This window comes from Zalophus californianus, chromosome 2, assembly GCF_009762305.2.
Source record: "Zalophus californianus isolate mZalCal1 chromosome 2, mZalCal1.pri.v2, whole genome shotgun sequence".
NCBI lineage: Eukaryota > Metazoa > Chordata > Mammalia > Carnivora > Otariidae > Zalophus > Zalophus californianus.
This window is the reverse complement of record NC_045596.1, coordinates 24,757,336-24,778,111: the sequence shown is the minus strand read 5'-3', so window position 1 is coordinate 24,778,111 and position 20,776 is coordinate 24,757,336.

The following is a 20,776-nucleotide window of genomic DNA, read 5'->3' as shown; positions in this document are numbered from 1 at the left end:
TGTATAGGTCTTCTGCCCATTTAAATTGGGTTGTTTGTTTATTTCTGTAAGTACATATTTTGAATATTAACTCCTCATCAATTATATCATATGAAAATCTCTTCAATTCAGTAGCTTGCCTTTTATTTTGTTGATGGTTTCCTTTGTTGTACAAAAGTTTTTTCGTTTGATGCAATTTCATTTGTTTATTTTTGCTTTTGTCCCTCCTTCCTGAGGAGATAAATCCAAAACAATATTGCTAAGACTTATATCTAAGAACTTACTGCCTATGTTTTTTTTTTCCTAGGACTTTTATAGTTTCCAGTCATTCATTAGTCTTTAATATATTTTGAGTTTTTTTTTGTTTGTTTGTTTTATTATGGTGTAAGAAAATGGTCAAGTTTACCTTTTGAATGTAGTTGTCCAATTTTCCCGCATTTATTAAAGAGATGTATTTTCCCCATTGTATATTATTATAGCCTTTTTTGCAAAAGATTTATTGACTGTGTAAGTATGACTTTATTTCTGTACTCTTCTCTGTTCCATTTATGTATGTTTATATTTTTGTATCAGTGCCATACTGTTTGGATTACTACAGCTTTATAGTATACCTTGAAATTAAGGAGTGTGATACCTCCAGCTATGTTTTCTTTCTTAAGATTGCTTTGGCTATTTGGGGGTCTCTTGTGGTTCTGTACAAATTTTAGGATTGTTATAGTTCTGTAAAAAGGTTGGAATTTTGATAGGAATTGCATTGAATCTATAGGTTGCCTTGAGTAGTATGGACATTTTAACAATATTCTTCCAATTCATAAACATGGAATATTTTTCCATTTATTTTGTCATCTTCAGTTTCCTTCATCAATGGCTTATAGTTTCAGAGTACAGGTCTTTCACCTCCTTGGTTAAATTTATTCCTTGGTATTTTATTCTTTTCAATGCAACCCTAAATGGGATTGCTTCCTTAATTTCTTTTTCTTATAGTTTATTATTAGTAAATAGAAATGCAACAGATTTATCTATATTGATTTTGTATCTTGCAACTTACTGAATTCATTTATTCTATTTTTTGATAGAGTCTTTAGTCTTTATATACAGAATTATGTACTTTGCAAATAGTATCAGTTTTATTCATTTTTTTTAATTTTTTATGTTTTTTTTTATTTTTACTTTTTCTTGTCTAATTGCTGTGGATAGAACTCCAATACCATGTTGAATATAAGTGGCAGGAGAGGACATTCTTGTGTTTTTCCTGATCTTAGAGTAAAACTTCCATCTTTTCAACACTGAGTGTTATGTTAGGTTCGAGTTTGTTATGTATGGCCTTTATTATGTTGTGGCGTGTTTCCTCTATACCCATTTGTTTGAAAGCTTCTACAATAAATGGATATTGAATTTTATCAAATGTTTTTTTCTGTATCTATTAAGATGATCATATAATTATTATTCCTTTTGTTGACATAGTGTATCACATTGATTTGTGGATATTGAACCATTTTTGCATCCCTGAAATAAATAAGTCCCAAGTGATCATGGTATATGATACTTTTAATGGTTCTCCATGTGTTTGTGTTTTTTTCCAGTTTTTTTTTTTCTTATAGTTGATTTCTAATTTCATACTTTCATGATTGGAAAAGATGCTTGATATGATTTCAATCATCTTAAATTTATTCAGACTTGTTTTGTGGCTTAACATGTGTCCTATTCTGAAGAATGTTTTATGTGCACTTGAGAATAATGCATATTCTGCTGTTTTTAGATGGAATTCTCTGTGTATATCTATCAAGGGCATTTGGTCTAAGATGTCATTTAAGGCCAATGTTTCCTTATTGATTTTCTGCCTGGATGACATATTCATTGATGTCAGCTGAGTGTTAAAGTCCCCTATAATTATTGTACTACTGTTAATGTTTCCTTTCATGTCTGTTAATATTTGCTTTATGTGTTTAGATGCACCTATGTTGGTTTCATGACTATTGACAAGTATACCCTCTTGTCGTATTGATCCCTTTATCATTATTTAATGCCACTATTTTTTTGTCCCTTGTTAAAGTCTGTTTTGAAGTCTATTTTTCCTGATATAAGTATTGCTATCTCAGCTTTCTTTTTGTTTCTTTTGCATGAAATATATTTCTTCAAATAGTTTTTCTATCCTTTTTTCATTTTTTCCTTTTCTGAACCCCTATAATGCAAATGCTAGTACAGTAGATGTTGTCCCAGATGTCCCTTAAACTACCCTCATTTTTAAAGATTTTTTTCTTCTTTTTGCTGTTCAGATTGTGTGATTTCCACTGCCCTATTTTCCAGATCACCAATTTATTATTCACCAGAGGTTGACTTTTCCTAGTGTATTTTTTATTTCATTTATTGCATTATTCAGCTGTGATTGGTTCTTTTGTGTGTTTTCTATCACTTTTTTGAAGTTCTCATGGTGTTCATCCATTCTTCTCAAGTTCAGTGAACATCTTTATGACCATTACTTTGAACTCTTTATCTGGTAGATTTCTTATCTCCACCTCAGTTCAGTCTCCTTCTGACATTTTGTCTTATTCTTTTGTTTAGAACATACTTCTTGGTCTCATTTTACCTAACCCTCATTGTTTCTTTTTATGTATTAGGTAGATTAGTTACATCTCTCAGACTTGAAGGAGTGGCTTGATGAAGATGTCCTGTGAGGCCCAGTATTGCAAAACTCCTGGTCACCTGAGCATGGTGCCCCCCATGTAGGTTATGTTCAATCTTCTGTTGTAGCTAGCCCACAACTGTGGACTCACTGGCATGTGGGGCAGATAGCCAGTGCAACTGCGATTTTCAGCTGTAACCATTGAAGGAGCTCTAGTGTGCGGGGTTGGCCTACTGGCACAGGGATATGTGTGCTGACTGAGGCCCCCTACTAGGTATGGCAGACCAATTGGACACTTTGGGGCAGCTCCAATGCCAACCAAGGCCATCTGCCATGTGTGGCGGGGCTCTGGGCTACTTGACAGAGGCACTGGGGGAGGTGACTTGCATTGGGTGAGTCTGCAGAACACTGGGGTGGAGTTATGGTGCTAGCACAGAGATGGAAAATGTCGGAAATGGCTCCCATCAGTGACAGTCTACCTAGGTGGAAGGGGAAAAAAAAAAAAAAAAAAGGTTTCTACCAGCACTGCTATCCTCAGAGAACATTTCAACAGATCTCTATCTTTCTAGTACAAGCTCTAGAATTAGTAAATGGATGTCCTCCATGTGTAATCCAAGCACTTTTCAAACTGCTTTTTGTTCTGCAACTCAGAGTGAGTGAAATTGTACTCATCCTTTTAAGAGTAGAGTCTTGGTTTCCTACTGCCCTCTGGCTCTCCTAGACATAAATTTCACTTATTTTCAAAGCCAGATGTGTTAGGGGCTCATCTTTCCATTGCAGGTCCCATGGACTGGATAGTTCAATTTGAGATTTAGACTCCTTTTCCTCAGGGAAGGCCTCTGTATTTGTGATATCCCTCTTTTGGGTCACTATGCTGGAGGTATGGATCCTGACTAGACTGTGTTTCTACCCCTCATACTCATCTCAATGTGGCTTTTTCTTTATATCCTTAGTTGTGTAAGATCTACTAGTCCTCAGCTAATTTTCAGAGAGAGTGTATTTGCAAACTATGTGTAGTTGCAAATTTTGGTGTGTCCATGGGAAACCAAGATCTTCCTACTACACCAATTTGATGTCCTCAGTAATTGAGTCTATAAGTCCTAAGAGCAAATAAAACCTTGAGTTATGTGAGAATCCTCTGGACGAAGCCAATTGGGACTTTCAAATTTTGAAACTAATAGAGCCTAATGTTGGAACCACAAATGAGAATCATTAAATAATCAACTCTGGCAGGATGTTGGACCTTTGAAATATCTGTACTTCTTGCTGAATTTTAGGATAGGCCATTATGGAATATATTTAGTCTTTTAGATGTTCAAGAACAGAAACAAGAGTTAAATGAGTGATCTGAGTGTGATTGGCTCAAGACTCCCTACACTTGATTTTCAGAGTATAGTGGGGGGTCTGCTCTACCAGTGGACTCTCTCCAGGTGCCACATCAGAGAATACCTTGTATCCTTATCTCTTCTAAAGCACTAACCCAAAGGAGAAGAAAAAAATGTCATATTCTGACACTTTTGGGACTGACAACATTGGTGATATGTCATCACTAACGCATAAATCCAGATGAACTGAAAAGGAACATAGAATTTTATTTAAAAGTTTTAAGAAAATAGAATTTAGAAATTAGGACAAATAGAAAACATTTTTAGTGAAATAGAGTGATAAACTAAGTTACTTGGTAGGATGAGTCTCTAGTGCATAAGAAACAAAATCTCCCAACTTAAGAAAAATGAAGGTAGTGAAATAAGTAAATGATGTTTACTGTTAAGAAGAAAACTTGATCTAAAATATCAAATAAAAGGCATATTTTAGAGTACATAGTAAAATATATAGAGGACATCTGTTTGTTTTGCCGATATTCAACATTGCTCATACATCTGTCAGTTACCTAGAAGTCACTGTGGGCAGTGAGGTGAGCAGAGTTCATCTGAACATGGCTCCAAATTACAGATTGGTATAGGTTAGATATAGATGTGGCACTTTTTCCTTTCACCTGTGTGCTAACTAGAACATGATCTTCAAATGGTGATTAAAGAAGAACAAAAGTCCAAGTCCCATTGCACAAGCATGTTTCATGTTTTGTTTTAATCGTGTCTGTATCCCACAGGTCAAAAGAAATCATACGGCTGAGCCAAAAGTCAAGAGATGGGAATTTTATACCAACTTTTACAGAGGAACTGTAGTCCCATAGAAAATGCTGTAGAGGGCGCCTGGGTGGCTCAGTTGGTTAAGCGACTGCCTTCGGCTCAGGTCATGATCCTGGAGTGCCGGCCGGGATCGAGTCCCGCATCGGGCTCCCTGCTCGGCGGGGAGTCGGCTTCTCCCTCTGACCCTCTTCCCTCTCGTGCTTTCTCTCTACCATTCTCTCTCTCAAATAAATAAATAAAATCTTTAAAAAAAATGCTGTAGATACCGGGAGGGGTGAAATTTGGAGACGATAACTTAATCAACTACACATGAATATTGGGGAAGATGTAAGGGTTTTAGAGAATAGGTGGGAGTCTAACATGCAAATAGTAGAATTTAAAAGTAAGATGGCCATAACATTATAGAATCAGACACTTTTGAGAGTGAAAGAGGACTGATTTTAATAAATGTGCTAAAACCACGGGTATAAACTAGAGCTGTTCTTGGCAAATGGGGGTGAACACTTATGTTAGTCATAAAAAGAAAAAAAATACAGAGGGAAAGGAACAACACTTGATAAAAGATAATGGAAGAAAATTGTCCTAATATAAAAAAATAAAAAAAAAGATTTAAGCCTGCAGATTAGATGTTTCACTAAATTTCAGGAGTGTTTGTTGGTAAAAGAAATAAAACACACACAATAATAACATTTCTCTATTTTAAAGTTACAGATAATTTCTTACAAGCCTCTGGGAATAGATGAGTTACCTATAAATGGAAAAGAATCATATGAGAACTAGTGAAGTGCATAAAACCCCTAACTAATGGATGGATGTCTAGAGACAACTTAGAAAAAACAATTAGAATCCTTTCATGATACCATTCCCATGATAGAGCAAGAGTGTTCCTATGAGTTTATTATATTTTTATCATGTAAGTGTGAGTTGGTGGGGGTGTGAGGACAGAGACATAATCATCTTGTTATAATATATTAATAAATATGTATGAGTAAGTGTGGAGTAAAAGAGAGCCATTAAAGGAAAGGTAAAGGAGGACATCAAAATTACTAAGTGGGGTGAACATACAGCACAGTATTGTTTTTGTGTACTCAATCTTCCTATTCCCTATATAAGGATTACCCTCTCCTCCCATAGCCAATTACTGTACAGAGCTTCCATGGGTGGATTTTTACATCTCCATCACACTAAAGGTTTACTTCATCATTCAACTAGCTTTGGTCAAAGGAATTAGAGTAGATATAACATAACCTATTGAAACAACCACTTTAAGTACCAGAGTGTGTTTTTGGCACTCTTGCTCTTTTTCATGTGCAATTAGAATAAATACTCCAAACAAAGTTTATATCATCAGCCTAGGTAATAATATTAGCAGACTCATATAGTAGGGCTGCTGAAGTTGATCTATATCTACTAACATAGGTTGCAAGTGAGAAATAAATAATTTGAGGACACTGATACTTGTAACTGTGTTACTGTAAAGCTGAATAAATGATAACTGTTCTAAAAAAAAAACACAAATGAAATAAGGAGACATTCTTAGTGGAAGGTGATCTATAATAAGAGCCTGGAAGGCAGTCACTCATGTTATATAGGCCTAAATATTTGGGAGACTCTTGCTTAGATAAACAAGATATGAACATAAAAATTACTTAGGTTGAAAAGATCATTCCCCTTCTGATAAACTCTCTAAATGGATTAACATGGCCCTCATTAAATACTTTTCTTTGAAAAAAAATAAAAGTTTAGGAAACAGAAACTAAGGATATGGCATGAAATGAGATTTTGAACTATGTTTTTTTGGGGGTGGTGGTAGTTGTTGTTAGAAGATTGCTGATATTGTTTGTTACTACCCCTTTCCCTTCAAAATACAGTTGACTAAAGCACAAGGAAGAAATATTTTTAAAAATTATACCAACAAAAATATGGAAATACAAAATGAGCAACTAACAAAGTAAAAAAAGAAAGTCAGGTGTAAGAAATAGAATTGTCTACACATCATCACTGAATGTGAATACATTAATTCTTTCATTAAAAAAATAGGTCGTTACTTCCCTGTTTTCTGGTGGGACTGTCCTTCTCAGTCAAGCTTGCCTCAGCTCCAGCATGGTGCCCTCCCCCTCTCCCCCACCCCCACCTGGCTCCCAGAAGACCAGCACAGGCCACTTACCCACACCATGTCTCTAAACCCTGGAGTTTTAAGATCAGCAGTCTTGGCTGAGATAAAGCCAGGAGGGCACTGAACTCCTGCTGGAGAGAAGACAGGCAAACAACCCAGGAACAGATAGCAAGGAAACAGCAATCTGAAAAACACCTGGGGCACACAGTGGGGAGATTATTTGCTATTGTATGGAGGCTTCTCTGAGAGGCAACATTCAGGAGGATGCCTCTCCTGGGACAAAGGAGCTAGCTGGTGCTATTTCCCTACCTCCACCCCTTAACATGAACACAGAGCCACTTGAGAGAAGCAGCCTAACTTGCTTACACCAAGCCTCACCCGCCCCTGCACTCTGGAACCCCTTCTTAGTCACACTTGCCTCAGTCCCAGAGTGGTGAGCCCCTCCCCCAGAAGACTAGCACAAACCCCTGCACACACCATGACTCCCAACCAAAGAGTTCCGAACTGCCTCAGTTCTGATGGATTTGGTGTCAGGTCTCATTTCACAAGCAGACCAGAGCACACCTAATTAAAATTCACATTCAGGCTGGGGACCAAACACTACCCACAGCAGGCAAGGAGAGCCTCTGAGGATTAGTAGCTTGAAGGATAGAGCAATGAAAACACAACATCAGAGCATACCCAGCACACAACAGAGATACTCCCTGAAGCTCCAGGACCTGGGCACTACATGACCTCTACATCATAAGGTCATAAATTTCAGAAAGAGGAAACATATGGGCTTTTCTTACACACAGAAGACAGAGACTTAGACAAAATGCCAAGATGGAGGAATTTATCCCAAAAGAAAGAAAAAGAAATCTAAGCATAATAGGTATAAGTAACATGCTTGATGGAGAATTTAAAGCAAAAATCATACGGATACTCACTGGGCTTGAGAAAAAAATAGAAGACATCAGTTTCATCAACAGAGATGAAAAAGTTAAAAAAGAATCAGAGATGAAGAATACAATAAATGAGATTGGAAACAGGCTGAATGCAACAAACAGCAGGTTGGAAGAAGTAGAGGAATGCATTAGTGACCTGTAAGACAAAATAATGGAAAATAATGACGCTGAACAAAAGAGAGAATGAAGAATTATGCAACTTGAGGATAGACTTAGGGAACTCAGTGACTCCATCAAAATTAATATCATTCATATTGTAGGAGTCTCAGAAGAAGAAGAAGAGAGAGAAAGGGGGACAGAAAATGTATTTGGGGAAATAACAGCAAACTCCCCCTAATCTGGGGAAGAAAACAGACATCCAGATGCAGGAGGTACAGAGAACTCCCATCAAAATCAACAAAAGCAGGCCAATACCTAGACATATTGCAACTAAATTTGTAAAATATAGTGATAAAGGAAAAAAAAAAAACTTAAGAGCAGCAAGATAAAAGAAATCCTTAGTTTGCAAGGAAAAATCCATAAGGCTAGCTGAAGATTTCTCAACAGAAACTTGGCAAGTCAAAAGGGAGTGGAATGACATACTCAAAGTGCAGAATGGGAAAAATCTATAGCCAAGAATATTCTATCCAGCAGGGCTAAAATTTGAATAGAAGGAGAGATAAAGAGTTTCCCAGACAAACAAAAACTATAGGAGTTTGTGACCCCTAAACCAGCCCTTCAAGAAATATTACAAAGGATTCTTTGAGTGCAAAGGAGTGACCAAAAGTGACAAAGAAAAGAAAGGATCAGAGATTCTCTACAAACAATGACAAAACAAGTAATAAAATGGCATTAATCAATAATTACTTTGAATGTAAATGGACAAAATGCCCTAATCCAAAGACATAGGGTGTCAGAATGGATAAAAAAACCAAACAAACAAAAAAACAAACACCCATCTATATTCTGCCTACAAGAGATTCATTTTAGACCTAAAGACACCTGTAGATTGAAAGTGGGCAGTTGGAAAAACATTATCAAGCAAATAGCTGTCAAAAGAAAGAGTAGCAAAACTATCAAACAATTTTTTTTTGTTCTTATATTGTTTTTATCCTGCTTTGGTATTAGGGTAGTACTGGCCTCATGGAATGAATTTGAATATGTTCCCTTTATTCTATTTTTTGTAAGATTTTGATAAAGATTGTCATTAATTATTTTTTTAAATGTTTGATAAAATTCACCAATGAAATGATGTAGTCTTGAGCTTTTCTGTGCTGGGAGATTTTTGATTCCTAATTCAACTTTCATTCTTGTTATTGGTCTAAGAAGATTTCCTATTTCTTGGATTCAAGATTTATGATTCAATTGTAGTAACCTGTGTTTTAGGAATTATCTGGTTTTTATTTCTAAGTTATCTGATTCATTAGTATATGATTATTTATAGTAATCTGTTATCACACTATGTTTTCTGTGGTTATCTGTTGATAACCATTTTTCATTTTGGATTTTGAGTCTTTTTTTTTCTTAATGTAACTGGTCATGACTTTCAATGTGATGTTATTGTTTATTCTGGTCTCTATTTTGTTATTTCTGATTTTTCTTTGTTATTTCCTTGCTCTATTAAATTTCAGCTAAGTTCCTTCTTTTTCTACTTCCTTGTGGTATAATGTTGTTTATTTGAACTGTTTTCTTAATGCAAGCATTTATAGCATAAATTTCTTTCTAACATCTGCTTTGTTGTACCCCATATGTTTTGGGATATTGTGTTTTCTTTTTCTTTTGTTTTGAGACATATTTTGATTTGCCTTTGATTTCTTACTTGGCTCATTGCTTGTGCAGTAGGGTGTTAATATTCACATTGTAGATATTTCAGCTTTGCTTTATTACTGATCTTTAGTTTCTTACCACTGTGGTTGAAAAACATACTTGGTATAATTTCAGTTCTTAAATTTGCAATATTTATTATGTCTCTTTTTATGTGATTTAATCAGAGGATTCTGTGTGTACTTGAAGAAAATGTGTATTCTATTTTTTTTGGATGGAATGTTTTATATATCGCTTCTAGAACCATGTATTCTGAAGTATTCTTCAGTAAAAAAAATGTTCTTTTTGAAAAAAATAACTTTAACTAAGGATATTCATTTAAAATAAAGCATATCAGAGAAGAAGTAGATGGGGGCAATAGGTGAAATAGGTGAAGGGGATTAAGAGTACACTTTCATAATGAGCACTGAGTAATGATGTATAGAATTGTCAAATCACTATATTGTATACCTGAAACTAATATATCACTGTATGCTAACTATACTGGAATTAAAATTTTTAAAAATCTTAATAAAAAAAAGACAACCATTAAAAAAGTAAGTGGTTAGATAGGTCAAAATATTCTACTTAGTTATATGATTTTAACAATAACAGCACAAAGAGAAAAATAATATCAAAAGATAAAGGAGATTGAAATGAAACAAAATGAACAAGAAGACATGGTCTAAAATACACTTTGTAATAATGAGTTGGAAATATGTTTTAACAGAATAGATTTTAAGGCTGAAGCATTGAAGAGAACAGATAAATATGTTTTGATGATTCAAATATACATAGATGATAAAAGACAAAAATTCTTACAAAGCAAACAACAGAAAAATATATAAAAGAAAAGCTCGTAAATGCAGGGAAAACTAAAAATTAAAATTAGAATTATAGATTTCAATAATCTTATAGTTTCAGAGATGCAAAAGACACAGAACAAAAATGAAATTAAGAGAATCAACTTAATAGGAATATATAGAATCATAGGTATCTCATATACTTTTGTAGATCAGTGGAAAATGTATAAAATACCTCATGTTTGGAAACTCATAAATTCATAAAATGACTCTAACAAATTCTATAAAGTTGAACATTTTAGGTTCCACTTTTTCGTCATCATTCAAAACAGTAGAATTAAATAATTTGATGAGAAAGAGTTCTAACTACTTTTGGATTCAGAAACATAATTCTAGAATACACTGGGAAGTGTAAGAAAATCCAATGTGAAATTAAAAAGAAGACATAGAGAGCAATAAATATGAAAACACTTTATATCAAGAGGTGCCTGGGTGGCTCAGTTGGTTAAGTGTCCGACTCTTGGTTTTTGTTCAGATCATGATCTCAGGGTCATGACTTCAAGCCCTGTATAGGGCTCTATGCTTAGCATGGAGTCTGCTTGAGATTCTCTCCCTCAGCCCCTCCCCCCACTCAGGTACTCTCTCTCTCTCAAATAAAGTCTTTTAGAAAAACACTTTATAGGGGCACCTGGCTGTCTTAGTCCGTTAAGTATCTGCCTTCGGCTGAGGTCATGATCCAGGTCCTGGAATTGAGCCCTGAGTCAGGCAACCTGCTTCAGGGAGTCTGCTTCTCCTTCTCTCCCTCTCCCTTTACTCTTGCTCTGTCTTTCACTTTCTCTCCCTCAAAATAAATAAAATCTAAAAAAAACACAAAACACAAAAAACAAACCTTTATATCAAAATCTATGGGATGGATCTTATGCACTAGAAATATGTAGCCTTAAATATTACCATTATTATTTAAAAAGGGAAAATGGCCCAAATTGAAAAATCATCCTCATTCACTTGCCTTCTGATATGCTCTATTGAATAGAAGAGGTAGGTAAGAATTTTTAAAGAAATGAATGCCTGAATTTAAAAGTTTTAATTTAAACAAGTAGACAATGAACAACATAATTGAACATAAGCCAAAATAAAATAGAAAGAAGAATTTAATGAAGATGAAATAAGAGTTAGTGAAAAGAATAGTAGTCAATATACATAAATTCAGAAGTAAAATTTTTAAAAGTCTAATAAAATTTATTGAAAGGGTAGGGGTGCTTGGGTGGTTCAGTTGGTTAAGAGTCTGCCTTAGGCTCAGGTCATGATCCCAGGATCCTGGGATCGAGCCCCACACCAAGTTGTGCTCCCTGTTGAACAGGGAGTCTGCTTCTCCCACTCCCTCTGCTGTTCTCCTTGCTTGTGCTCTCTTGCTTGCTCTCCCTCTCTCTCAAAAAATAAATAAAATCTTTAACAAAATATTCAAAGGGTAGACACAGGGTATAAGATTGGATTAAAAAAAAGATCCATCATTGTGCTGTCTGCAAGAAACTTATTTTAGACCCAAAGACATGTCCAGATTTAAAGTGAGGGGTGGAAAACCATTTACCATGCTAATGGACATCAAAAGAGAGCTGGGGTGGCAATCCTTATACCAGACAAATGAAATTTTAAACCAAAGACTATAATAAGAGATGAGGAAGGACACTATATCCTACTTAAATGGTCTAACCAACAAGAAGATCTAACAAGGGCGCCTGGGTGGCTCAGTTGGTTAAGCGACTGCCTTCAGCTCAGGTCATGGTCCCAGAGTCCTGGGATCGAGTCCTACATCTGGCTCCCGGCTCAGCGGGGAGCCTGCTTCTCCCTCTGACCCTCTCCCCTCTCATACTGTTTCTCTCTCGTGCTCTCAAGTAAATAAATAAATAAAATCTTTAAAAAAAAATCTAACAATTTTTAAATATCTGTACCCCTTGGGCGCCTGGGTGGCTCAGTTGGTTAAGCGACTGCCTTCGGCTCAGGTCATGATCCTGGAGTCCCAGGATCGAGTCCCACATCGGGCTCCCTGCTCAGCAGGGAGTCTACTTCTCCCTCTGACCCTTTTCCCTCTCGTGCTCTCTATCTCTCATTCTCTTTCTCTCAAATAAATAAATAAAATCTTTAAAAATATATATATCTGTGCCCCTAACATGGGAGTAGCCAATTATATAAGCCAGTTAATAACAAAATCAAAGAAACACATCGACAAAAATACAATAATAGTGGGGGACTTTAACACCTCCTCATTGAAATGGACAGATCATCTAAGCAAAAGATCAACAAGGAAATAAAGACTTTAAATGACATACTAGACCAGATGGACTTCACAGATATATTCAGAACATTCCATCCCAAAGCAACAGAATACACATTCTTCTCTAGTGCCCATGGAACATTCTCCAGAATGGATCACATCCTAGGTCACAAATCAGGTCTCAGCAAGTAACAAAAGTTTGGGATCATTCCCTACATATTTTTGGAACACAATGCTTTGAAACTAGAACTCAATCACAAGAGGAAAGTTGGAAAGAACTCAAATACATGGAGGCTAAAGAGCATCCTACTAAAGAATGAATGGGTCAATCAGGAAATTAAAAATGAATTTAAAAAATTCATGGAAACAAATGAAAATGAATACACAACAGTTCAAAATCTTTGGGATCCAGCAAAAGTGGTCCTAAGAGAAAAGTATATAGCAAAACAAGCCTTTCTCAAGAAACAAGAAAGGTCTCAAATACACACCCTAACCCTACACCTAAAGGAGCTGGAGAAAGAACAGCAAATAAAGGCTAAACCCAGCAGGAGAAGAGAAATAATAAAGATCAGAGCAGAAATCAATGAAATAGAAACCAAAAGAACAGTAGAACAGATCAACGAAACTAGGAGCTGGTTCTTTGAAAGAATTAATAAGATTGATAAACTCCTGGCCAGACTTACCAAAAGAAAAGAGAAATGACCCAAGTAAACAAAATCATGAATGAAGGAGGAGAGATCACAACACCAAAGAAATACAAAAAATTATAAGAACATATTAGGAGCAACTATATGCCAGGAAATTAGACAATCTGGAAGAAATGGATGCATTCCTAGAGATGTATAAATTACCGAAACTGAACTAGGAAGAAATAGAAAACCTGAACAGACCCATAACTAGTATGGAAATTGAAGCAGTCATCAACAATCTCCCAACAAACAAAAGCCCAGGTCCAGATGGCTTCCCAGGGAAATTCTACCAAACATTTAAAGAAGAATTAATACCTATTCTTCTAAGCTGTTCCAAAACATAGAAATGGAAGGAAAACTTCCAAACTCAATTTATGAGGTCAGTATTACCTTGATCCCAAAACCAGACAAAGACCCCATCAAAAAGGAGAGCTACAGACCAATATCCCTGATGAACATGGATGCAAAAATTCTCACCAAAATACTAGCCAATAGGATCCAACAGTACATTAAAAGAATTATTCACCATGACCAAGTGGGATTTATTCTTGGGCTACAAGTTTGGTTCAACATCCACAAATCAATCAATGTGATAAAATACATTAATAAAAGAAAGAACAAGAAATATATGATCCTCTCAACAGATGCAGAAAAAGCATTTGAGAAAGTAAAGCATCCTTTCTTGATTAAAACTCTTCACAGTGTAGTGATACAGGGTGCATACCTCAATATCACAAAAGCCATCTATGAAAAACCCACAGTGAATACCATAGTTAATGGGGAAAAACTGAGAGCTTTCCCCCTGAGGTCAGGAACACGGTAGGGATGTCCACTATCACCACTGCTGTTCAACATAGTACTAGAAGTCCTAGCTTCAGCAATCAGTCAACAAAAGAAATAAAAGGCATCCCAATTGGCAAAGAAGAAGTGAAACTCACTTTTTGCAGATGATGTGATACTTTATGTGGAAAACCCAAAAGACTTCACCCCAAAACTGCTAGAATTCATACAGGAATTCGGTAAAGTGGCAGGATATAAAATCAATGCACAGAAGTCAATTGCATTGCTATACACCAACAACAAGACAGAGGAAAGAGAAATTAAGGAGTCAATCCCATTTACAATTGAACCCAAAACCATAAGATACCTAGGAATAAATCTAATCAAAGAGGCAAAGAATCTGTACTTAGAAAACTATAGAATACTCATGAAAGAAATTGAGGAAGACACAAAGAAATGGAAAAACATTCCATGCTCATGGATTGGAAGAACAAATACTGTGAAGATGTCAATGCTACCTAGAGCAATCTACACATTTAATGCAATCCCCATCAAAGTACCATCAACCTTGTTCAAAGAAATGGAACAAATAGTCCCAAAATTTGTATGAAACCAGATAAGACCCCGAATAGCCAGAGGAATGTTGAAAAAGAAAAGAAAAGCTGGTGACATCACAATTCTGGATTTCAAGCTCTATTACAAAGTTGTAATCATCAAGATAGTATGGTACTGGCACAAAAACAGACACATAGATCAGTGGAACAGAATAGAGAGCCCAGAAATGGACCCTCAACTCTATGGTCAACTAATCTTTGACAAAATAGGAAAGAATGTCCAATGGAAAATAGTCTCTTCAACAAATGGTGTTGGGAAAATTGGACAGCCATATGCAGAAGAATGAAACTGGACCATTTCCTTACACCACACACAAAAATAGACTCAAAATGGATGAAAGACCTCAATGTAACACAGGAGTCCATCAAAAACCTAAAGGAGAAGACAGGCAGCAACCTCTTCGACCTCAGCTGCAGCAACTTCTTAGAACCATCGCCAAAGGCAAGGGAAGCAAGGGCAAAAATGAACTATTGGGACTTCATCAAGATAAGAAGCTTTTGCACAGCAATGGAAACAGTCAACAAAACCAAAATACAATATTTGTGTCCAAAATACAAATATTTGCAAATGGCATATCATATAAAGGGCTAGTATCCAAAATCTATAAAGAACTTATCAAATTCAACACCCAAAGAACAAATAATCCAATCAAGAAATGGGCAGAAGACATGAACAGACATTTCTGCAAAGAAGACATCCAAATGACCAAGAGACACATGAAAAAGTGCTCAACATCACTGGGCATCAGGGAAATCCAAATCAAAACCTCAATGAGATACCCCCTCACACCAGTCAGAATGGCTAACATTAACCGCTCAGGAAATGACAGATGTTGGCAAGGATGTGGAGAAAGGGAAACCCTCCTACACTGTTGGCAGGAATGCAAGCTGGTGTAGCCACTCTGGAAAACAGTATGGAGGTTCCTCAAAAAGTTGAAAATAGAGTTACCATATGATCCAGCAATTGAACTACTGGGTATTTACCCCAAGGATACAAATGTAGGGATCCGAAGGGGCACATGCACTCCAATGTTTATAGCAGCAATGTCCACAGTGACCAAACTATGGAAAGAGCCTAGATGTCCAACAACAGATGAATGGATAAGGAAGATGTGGTGTATATATATATATATACAATGGAATATTATGCAGCTATCAAAAAATGAACTCTTGCCATTTGGAATAACGTGGATGGAACTAGAGGGTATTATGCTAAGCAAAATAAATAAATCAGAGAAAGGCAAGTTATCATATGACCTCATTGATATGAGGAATTTGAGAAATAAAACAGAGGTTCATAGGAGAAGGGGGGGTAAATGAAACAAGATGAAACTGGAGAGGGAGAGAAACCATAAGAGACGCAATCTCAGGACAAAAACTGAGGGTTGCTGGAGTGGAGGGGTTGGGAGGGATGAGTGGCTAGATAATGAACACTGGGGAATGTATGTGCTATGGTGAGCACTGTGAATTGTGTAAGACTGATGAATCACAGATCTGTACCCCTGAAACAAATAATACATTATGTTAATAAAAATATATATTCAAAGGGTAGAAAAGTAAAGTTTTGTATGAATGGGAATAAAAAATGAAAATTAAGAAAATACAGGCAAAACAGATATATTACAGGGTCAGTTCCAGATGAGAACAATAAAGTGAATATCACAGGAAAGTCAAATTATTTTTTTTTCATTTCCCAGTGCATATAAAAGTTATGTTTACACCATATTGTAGTCTAATATCTATACAATAGCATTATGTTTAAAAATGTGCATACCTTAATTCTTAAAACACTTTACTGCCAAAAAATTCTAACCATTATCTGAGCTTTTAGCAAATCATTGTCTTTTTGCTGGTGGAGGGTCTTTGCTCAAGGTAGATGGCTGCTGACTGCTTATGGTGGTGGTTGCTCAGGGCTGGGGTGGCTGTGGCAGATTCTTAAAATAATACAATGATGAGGTTTTCCACACTGATTGACTCTTCCTTTCATGAACATATTCTCTGTAGCATGTGATTTTATCTGATAACATTTTAAAACTGGAGCCAATCCTCTCAAAACCTGCTGCTTTTTATAATCAATTAAATTTGTCATATTCTAAATCGTTGGTTGCCATTTCAATAATCTTCATGGGATCTTCCTGAGGAGTAGATTCTTTCTCAAGAAACACTTTCTTTACTCATCCATAAAAAACAACTCCTTATGTGTTCAAGTTTTATCACATGATTGTAGCAATTTAGTCACAACTTTAAATTCTCCTTCTAATTATAATTCTCTTGCTATTACCACCACATCTGTAGTTACTTTCTCTGCTGAAGTCTCACATCCCTCAAAGTTATCCACAAGGGTTGGAATCAACTTCTCCAAACTCCTCTTAAGATTGATACTTTGACCTCTTGCCATGTATCACAAATATTAATGGGGTTTAAATGGCAAATCCTGTCAACCAGGAAATTAAGAACTAAAAAAAAAATCACAGAAACAAATGAAAATGAAAACATTCCTGTTCATACCTTTGGGATGCAGCAAAGGCAATCCTAAGAGGGAAATACATAGCAATACAAGACTTTCTCAAAAAATTAGAAAAGTCTCAAATACACAAGCTAAACTTACACCAAAGGAGCTGGAGAAAGAATAGCAAATGAAGCCTAAACCAAGCAGGAGAAGAAAAATAGTAAATATTAGAGCAGAAATCAAGGAAATAGAAACTAGAAGAACAATAGATTTATGAAACCGGAAGCTGGTTATTTGAAAGAATTGATAAGATCAATAAACCCCTAGCCAGACTTATCAAAAAGGAAAGAGAAAGAACCCAAATTAATAAAATCACAAGTAGAAGAGGAGAGATCACGACCAACAGCAAGGAAATACGAACAATTTTAAGAACATATTATGAGCAACTATATGCCAACAAAATAGGCAATCTGGAAGAAATAGATGCATTCCTGGAAACTTAAACTACCAAAACTGAAACAGGAAGAAATAGAAAACCTGAACAGACCTATAACCACCAAGGAAAGTGAAATAGTAACCAAAAATCTCCTAACAAACCAGAGTACACAGCCAGATAGCTTTCCAGGAGAATTCTACTAAACATTTAAAGAAGAATTAATAACTATTCTTCTGAAGATGTTTCAAAAAATAAAAATTGAAGGAAAACTTCCAAACTCTTTCTATGAGGCCAGCATTACCTTGACCCCCAAACCAGACAAAGACCCCATTAAAAAGGAAAATTACAGACCAATATCCCTGATGAACATGGATGCAAAAATTTTCACCAAAATACTAGCCAATAGGATCCAACAGTATGTTAAAAGGATTACTCACCAGGAGCAAGTGGGATTTATTCCTGGGCTCCAAGGTGGTTCAACATTCTCAAACCAATTAACGGGTTATATCACATTAATAAAAGAAAGGACAAGAACTACATGATCCTCTCAATTGATGCAGAAAAATCATTTGACAAAATACAGCATCCTTTCTTGATTAAAACTCTCCACACTGTAGGGATAGAGGGAACATACCTCAATATCATAAAACCACTATGAAATGCCCACAGTGAATATCATTCTCAATAGGGAAATACTGAGAGCTTTTCTCCTACAGTCAGGAACATGACAGTGATACCCTCTCACCACTCTTGTTCAACATAGTACTAGAAGTCCTAGCCTCAACAATCAGACAACAACAACAAAAAAAATAAAAGGCATTCAAATTAACAAAGAAGAAGTCAAACTCTCACTCTTCACAGACAACATGATACTTTATGAGGAAAAACCAAAACACTCTAACCCCCAAAGTTGCTAGAACTCATACAGGAATTTAGTAAAGTGGCAGGATATAAAATCAATGCACAGAAATCAGTTGCATTTCTATACATTAACAACAAGACAGAAGAAAGGGAAATTAAGGAATCGATTGCATTCACAATTGTACCAAAAACCATAAGATATCTAGGCATAAACCTAACCAAAGAGGTAAAGGATCTCTGCTCTAAAAACTATAGAGCACTTATGAAAGAAATTGAGGAAGACACAAAGAAATGGAAAAATTTTTCATTATCATGGATGAGAAGAATAAATATTGTTGAAATGTCTATGCTACCCAGAGCAGTCTACACATTCAATGCAATCCCTATCAAAATACCATTAACATTTTTCACAGAGCTGAAACAAATAATACTAAATTTTTTATGGAACCAGAAAAGACCCTGAATAGCCAGAGAAATGTTGAAGAGGAAAACCAAAGCTGGTGACATCACAATGCCAGACTTCCAGCTCTATTACAAAGCTGTCAAAACAGTATGGTACTGGCACAAAAACAGACACATAGATCAATGGAGCAGAATAGAGAGCCCAGAAATGGACCCTCAACTCTATGGTCAACTAATCTTTGATAATGCAAGAAAGAATATCAAATGGAAAAAGGACAGTCTCTTCAATAAAAGGTGCTGGGATAATTGGACGGCCACATGCAGAAGAATGAAAATGGACCATTTCTTTCACCATACACAAAGATAAATTCAAAATGGATGAAAGACCTAAATGTGAGACAGGAATCCATCAAAATCCTAGAGGAGAACACAGGCAGCAAACTCTTGCTAGACACGTCTCTAAAGGCAAGGGAAACAAAAGCAAAGATGAACTATTGGGACTTCATCAAGATAAAAAAAACTTTTGCACAGCAAAGGAAACAGGCAACAAAACTAAAAGACAACCAAGAGAATGGGAGAAGATATTTGCAAATGACATATCAGATAAAGGGCTAGTATCCAAGATATCAACTCAACACCCAAAAAACAAATAATCTAGTCAAAAAATGGGCAGAAAACATGAAAAGACATTTCTTCAAAGAAGACATACAAATGGCCAACAGACACATGAAAAGATGCTCCGTGTCACTTGTCATCAGGGAAATTCCAATCAAAACCACAATGAAATACCACCTCACACCAGTCAGAATGGCTAAAATTAACAAGACAGGAAACAACAAATGTTGGCGAGGATGCTGAGATCCTCTTACACTATTGATGGGAATGCAAGCTGGTGCAGCCACTCTGGAAAACAGTAAGGAGGTTTCTCAAGAAGTTAAAATAGAGTTACCCTAGGACCCAACAATTACAACCCAGGAATTGCATTACTAGGTGTTTACCCTAAACATACAAACATAGTGATCCAAAGGGGTACCTGCACCCTAATGTTCATAGCAGCAATGTCCACAATAACCAAACTGTGGAAAGAGCTGAGATGTCCATCAACAGGTGAAAGGATAAAGAAGATGTGGTATATATACACAGTGGCATTTTACTCAGCCATCAGAAAGGATGAATATTTACCATTACCTTGGTGTGGATAGAACAGGAGGGTATTATGATGAGTGAAATAAATCAGAGAAAGACAATTATCATATGGTTTCACTCATATGTGGAATATAAGAGACAGTGCAGAGGATCATATGGAAGGGAGCGAAAACTGAATGCGAAGTCATCAGAGGAAGAAAAAACAGGAAAGACTCTTAACTATAGGAAACAAACTGGGTTGCTGGACAGATGGTGGGTGGGAGGTTGGGATAATTGGGTGATGGACATTAAGGAAGACATGTGATGTGATGAACACTGGGTGTTATACGCAACTGATAAATTTTTGAACACTACATCTGAAAGTAATGATGTACCATATATTGGCTAATTGAATTTAAATTGAAAAAAATAAAACTAAATAAATAAAATGGTAAATCCTTTCCAGAAGGTTTTCAATTGACTTTGCCCAGATCCATCAGATAAATCACTATCTATGGCATCTTTAACCTCATAAAGTAGGTTTCTTAAAGAATTTCACTTGAAAGTTGGAATGAACCATGGGTTTCAGAATGCATATTGTGTTAGCAGCAGCTTAAAAACATTAATCCCATTGTCCATCTCCAACAGAATTCTTGGCTGAGCAGGTACACAGGGTCAATGAGTAGGCATATTTTGAAAACAATCTCTTTACCTGAGCAGTAGATCTCAAAAATGGGCTTAAAAATTT